Source organism: Lottia gigantea (genome assembly GCF_000327385.1).
Source record: "Lottia gigantea unplaced genomic scaffold LOTGIsca_1, whole genome shotgun sequence".
In the NCBI taxonomy this organism is placed as follows: domain Eukaryota; kingdom Metazoa; phylum Mollusca; class Gastropoda; family Lottiidae; genus Lottia; species Lottia gigantea.
The window spans coordinates 7,313,676-7,319,675 of NW_008706746.1; positions in this window are offsets into that span (position 1 = coordinate 7,313,676).

The following is a 6,000-nucleotide window of genomic DNA, read 5'->3' on the forward strand; positions in this document are numbered from 1 at the left end:
GTCTGACCTTCTTCATATCCTCCCTGATTAAATCACAGCGTTATAGTCCCAGGGCTATAATTATTATCATTGATTTTAATATCTGGTAGAATAAATTTACTGGAAAAGTGTTATAGGTATAATGGCAACAAGTCAAGAACTTTGTAAAGTCAGGTGGCTCAACTACCATAGGGATTGGTTGAACCAGGTCACGGGCCCTACCCCACCCCAAGAAAAAAAAGCAGGTGCGCGTTATGTTAAAAAGAAAATTTCACAAGATACAAATGCAAAGTACTAACGATCCAAACCACATGATGAAACCAGATATCCAAAATAAGAGCTTGGCAATTGGTAGCAGTTATGAACTTTTCATATGAAGAAATATATTAATCATAAATTAGGAAGTATTTCATGATGAAAAGTGGCATCAGGTGTCTAGCTGCCTGGTGTCACACCAGTTGAAAGCTTAGGGAATGAGAAGAAAAGTATTATATTGTATTATAAATTCTATTTGGTACATATCAATTGAATACTGTACGACCCATTATATTTGATTAATGAATACATTGACTTCAACTTTCTCTCAACTAGATATAATAAGCTAGTTCTCTGGTTCCCAACCTGGGGTGTTTTCACCCACTGGGGTTGTAGGACTAAGGTGTCAAGGGTGTGGCCAACTGGTGTAGGAGAAGAATTTATATAGTTGAGAGAGCACTTCACATCATCACATGCTGGAAATGTGGATGAAACAAATATTTGGGGCGTGAAAGGTCCAAGCGATTGCTCCAGGAGCTGAAATAGATTGGGAACCACTGAGCTAGTTCCAGATCTAGTAGTTTATTTTATATCCCATTCATATCTCTTAAGGCTTAATCTCACTGCTATCTTGTCACAATCTGTTAGTTAACTATTTGGACATGATATTTGATATGATAAAGGCTCCTGGTATTTAACTTAGATTTCATTCATTCAGACCAGCTGTCTGGGTTGGCAGGTTATTAAGAAACTCTCCATTAACTCTCTCTAACTGACAGCCTGCCACTGAGAATACTATTACTGAATTAGTCTCTGCCTTTCATACATTGGTGTTAATCTGCTACGGTAGTGCCAAGACAAGAACTGACGTCAATATATTGTTATTCTCTCTAACTCAATGACATTCCACTTAGGGTTGGGAAGATTTGCCAACTGTATGGTTTAAACTTAGAGCTAGGAAGATTTGCAAACTGGGTTAAACTTATCGTCAGCCAGATTTGCCAACTTAGTTAAAATCAAAGGCTAGGCAGATTTTAAAGCTCAAGTTACAGCTTAGCAGATTTGTCAAGTGGGTTAAATCTTATGGTTTTAATTTGCAAATGGTAACACCAATTCCATTTTGTCAGTTGTTTTCAGAAAAGTGGACCAATTCTTACACACAGCACCAAAATATGACTAACTAATGAAAGTTTAATAGAAACTTTGATTGGCAATTTTCTGTTTTGGCATCACCTCACTCTGGGTTATAATTCAGAAAGTGATCAACTATTGGGTTATATTCCACAACTATTGTTAGCTTAAAGACTCACTGGACATCACTGAAATCTTGATATTCCCCTCTTTAAACGTAAGAGTGGTCTACTGTTGTATTATTGAATGTTTATAGAAACATCAGATATCACTGTGTTATAGTTTTATATTCTCCTCTTTAACCATGTGATCAATTAACTGAGTAAATGACAGGATCTCCTTCTTCCTTTCCTTTCATCAATAACAGTTTTTACACAAAGAAAATAAGACGCAGTGAAACTTGAGATCTTTAATGACAGAATTTTTCTTGCTTGGAGAAAATGTGAAAAAAAGTTTTCTTAGTATCCTTTTGTTGAAGAAATTAAAGGAGTAATAGGAGTGGAGGAATTCTTAGAAGGACTTAATTGGCTTCTTGAAGAAATAGAAATAACATTTGATACGGCATGACATTTAAATTACATCCATATTTAATGACTTCTTGATTTTCGACCATTGATATGTTTTGTTAGCGTAAAATTCATTCATTCTTATAAACTAAAGATTGGTTTCATCTTCTCCAACATTCTCTTCACCTTGCTCTGGGTTATATTAGACAATGTTCTTATAATAAACTATTGTACGTTTATAGACAGATAATGTGGATTATTTATTAAAAGCTTGTTCTCTAGAGTAGGCCTGGCATTTAAAATCGGAAACAGGATTTAATGGTATGCTACTTTGAGTTTTTTCCACCCAATGTTTCATTCTCATTATCAGGTGAAAAAGGACATCATGAACAATAAAACTCAGAAACAGTCTAACAATTCAAGACTTTTGGTTCTCTTAATTTATGCACAAACATCATGTGGAAAAGGGCACAAAAAGCACAAAAGAATGGGAATCAGGGCTGCAAAAATTCTGCATAAAGACATATGAATTTGAGTATTGGTAAATCATTTGGAATTTTTAGCTCATTATGTCTCTTGCCAAATAACATTGGACATATTTTTGCGAGAAAAGCAGATGGACTTACCTTTCAGGAAACTTCTTTGTTTTCATACAATATTTACAGAAAATGATGACACAGACGACAATAACGATTCCTCCCACCACGCCTGCTACTAATATTATAAAGGTTATTAATGGTGACACAGTTGCTTCCCCTTCATCTATATAATTCTTCTGAAAAGGAGGTAAAAAATTAATAAATTAACTTCCAGAAAAATCAAGATCGGATTCACATAAAAAACGAAATATCAAAATTGCTTGTAGCCATTAAAATTGAGAAATAAAAAGAAATCCAGGTCAGATTATTGAAAGGATCAGGGTTCAAATCAGCCTGATTAGCCTGGTCTCTACCTGACCCACCATCTATTCAACACAACCAAAACTTTTCTACCATGTTTCACATTTGCAGGTAGACCTTCTGTTAAGGTAGTACATACTCATTATGTCACTTAATTTCCAACCAGCCAATCAATACTCTTGAAAATATCCACTTTAAATTTTTGCTTTTTAAATATTTAAACATTAAACACCAGCACAATAATATATGTGTATGAGTAACCCCTATGGAAAAGGTCTTTGGATTGTAAACAGAAAATATTAGAAAATTGTCAAGGCAAAAGTTCCTGAAAACATATCTTAAGACTAAATCAAACTAGTGATAAGGTGACCAAATGCTAAAACACATTATAGATTGGTTGGTTAGCTCGTAGATGACAAGTTAACGTTTGCTTCCAGCGGATGCTGATATCGCAAACTAGGTAGTTATTGATAGTCTTAGTAGTTGGTAGTTGGATCTGATAGTAAAGATAGGTAGGTAGATGACAAGTTAACGTTCGCTTCCAGCGGATGCTGATATCGCAGACTAGGTAGTTGGTAGTTCAATTGATCATAGATTGTAGCTAGAAATATATTTATACAACCAAATCAAATTGGCAAGGAAATACTTTTATCAAATCATCAAGTATAGGCCTTGAGATTTGGAAATGTATAAAACTAATCCAAACTAATTTGCAACATGATGACCAGATGACTATTAATAGATTTAATTAAGGTGTTTAATTATTGTGATTTGTTTGTGACCTTGATTGGAGAAGCTATGACCTTGAAGTGTCAAGCTGTGCTATTATCTGTATGAAAACAAACAAGGTTCATAATGAACGTAGGTAGAAGTTTGTCAGTACTTCATTTACTGTCTTTTCACAATCATCAGCAGATCAGATTTAACTCATTAATCAAATATCAGCTTCAAGATAGTGAGGTTCCCTAACACAGTCGGTTAGAGAGTTGATTCTTTACGTAACGTCATATATGCTTGGTTATGTCGAGCAATGGCATCTGTGGGTTCCGATCTCGATCGCGTATGAAAGTCTGATAACCTTGAATAAGTGATCTTCACTCATAATTCCAGTCAACACTAAATGGGTAGGGATAATCTGGGAAAGATCAATGCCAAGAAGTTTGGAGTACCAACTGTGAAACTAAGTTGTTATCCTTGTAAATTATAGTTGTTTCTTTCTTATTTTTAAAAAGAACTCTATGTTTGTCTGTAGATCAACCAAATTGTATTGCTATTGTCTTATATATCATGTACTCATGTAAAAATAAATTTGTTTAATAAAGATTCAAAGATGGACAAATTAATTTCACTTTAAAAATACTTTAAAAATTTGTTTTTCACATTGGGCAATTTTCTTCAAAAAAGCAGAAAGCAATTAGTGTTATAATTGAAATATATCTATATTTATTACATAATTGAGAATAGCACACATGTCACTCTCAACTCACCACCTCCACTTTGACATTGAAATATTCATGAAAGTCATGAGGTACAGTTTTATTGATTGTAATATTTCTCATCAGAATATTTGACTGTCATGTCTGGTGTTATTGGTATAATGATGTGAATTGTTTTATTCTCTTAAAACTCAGACAAGATTATCATGCCTCATGTAATTCTCATAGTGTCAGTAACACATTTTAAAGAGATTTCTATCTTTTACACAGAGACAAAGTAGAAAGAAATGTAACGACTACTAATCACCCAAAAAAAACTTTAAACCCAACTGAAATCTCTATTACATCAACAAGTTATTTTACAAGTATATTTTACAAGGATAACAACTTAGTTTCAGAGTTAAGGACCCTTTCTACCAGGTGATCCTTGGCCAAACCTCTTAGCATTGATCTTTCCTGGATTATCCCTACCCATTTACAGCTGAGTCGACTGGAATTATGAGTGAAGATGACTTATTCAAGGTCATCGGACCATTACTCACCGATGGGGTTCAGACAACTAGAATGGTGTGATGACAATCAATTGATTACTGATTGTTGAATAGAGAAAAGAGGCTCTCATATTTATCTCATATACGATACCCACAATTCATCATTGTTATCATAACACAGCCCTACATGAACCCTATCATTGGTTGAAAATATTGTCATCATATTGCTCTGCTCTACTTTGGGTTCCGATATCAGACAATTTGTCATTGTTATCAGGACACGGTCTTACATGACGCCCTATGATTGGTTGAAAATATTATCATTATGAATAGGACTTAGGTAGAAAACTAATTAGATTACAATGGAGACAATGAAGGTACATTGTTTTAATAAAGTAGTAATTGTTATCCATGCAGTGTGATATGTTATTATAGTCAATTACTAAATGCCATATAAAGGAGCACCTTCTCTATTCGTTAGACCAATCATACCTTAGTTTCAGAAACAGGAATATTTTTAGCTTACATAATCAGTAATAGTGTTCACAGCTCATCGTTGATGTGTATCCATAATTATTCACGTTTGAAAGTTAAAAATACGACTCGAATTTTAGTGAGACTATGCCATATATAGAAAAACACATATATAGTAATAGACAGTGAAATTTCTAGTTTGAGGTATATTTGAAGAGATTATGCGATTTTCGTGCGTTTTAATACTTCTTCAGACTAAAAAAGCACAATCAATCAAAAATGTTGACTGTTCCCCTTTTAAGCAGAAAAAAATATCACAAAACAAAAAAAAAAAACAAATTGTAATCTGATTTAATTGGGTTATGGGGAGACATCATTATTTCCATATTATAAAAAGTAACACATCATCCAAAAATCTAACTTTACAATCAATACTACAATAGCTAAACAAATAATTTGATGATTGCATCCCTTGAATTTACTGTGGTATTGATATTATCTATTTATTTAATTACAGTAGTACAATGGTAGATGGCAGACCGGTGTTTAACGCGATAACATCTACTTATCATTAAGGAGTGGGAGTCACAATTACTTATTAAAATTCAAAATATTATTTCAACATTAATTTTTTAATTCGTATAGCTTGACTAATCAAAACAAAAAACATAAATATGTTACAATTTGGTTTAATTTCTAAATTTAATTCACAAACAGGTCCCCCAACAGGTCTTCGGCTGGTAATCCTATAGTTTGCAGCCTATAACAATTCAACATATTTGTTTGGAGTATTTTGTTGTACCCCATTTAAACATAATCATAATGATTC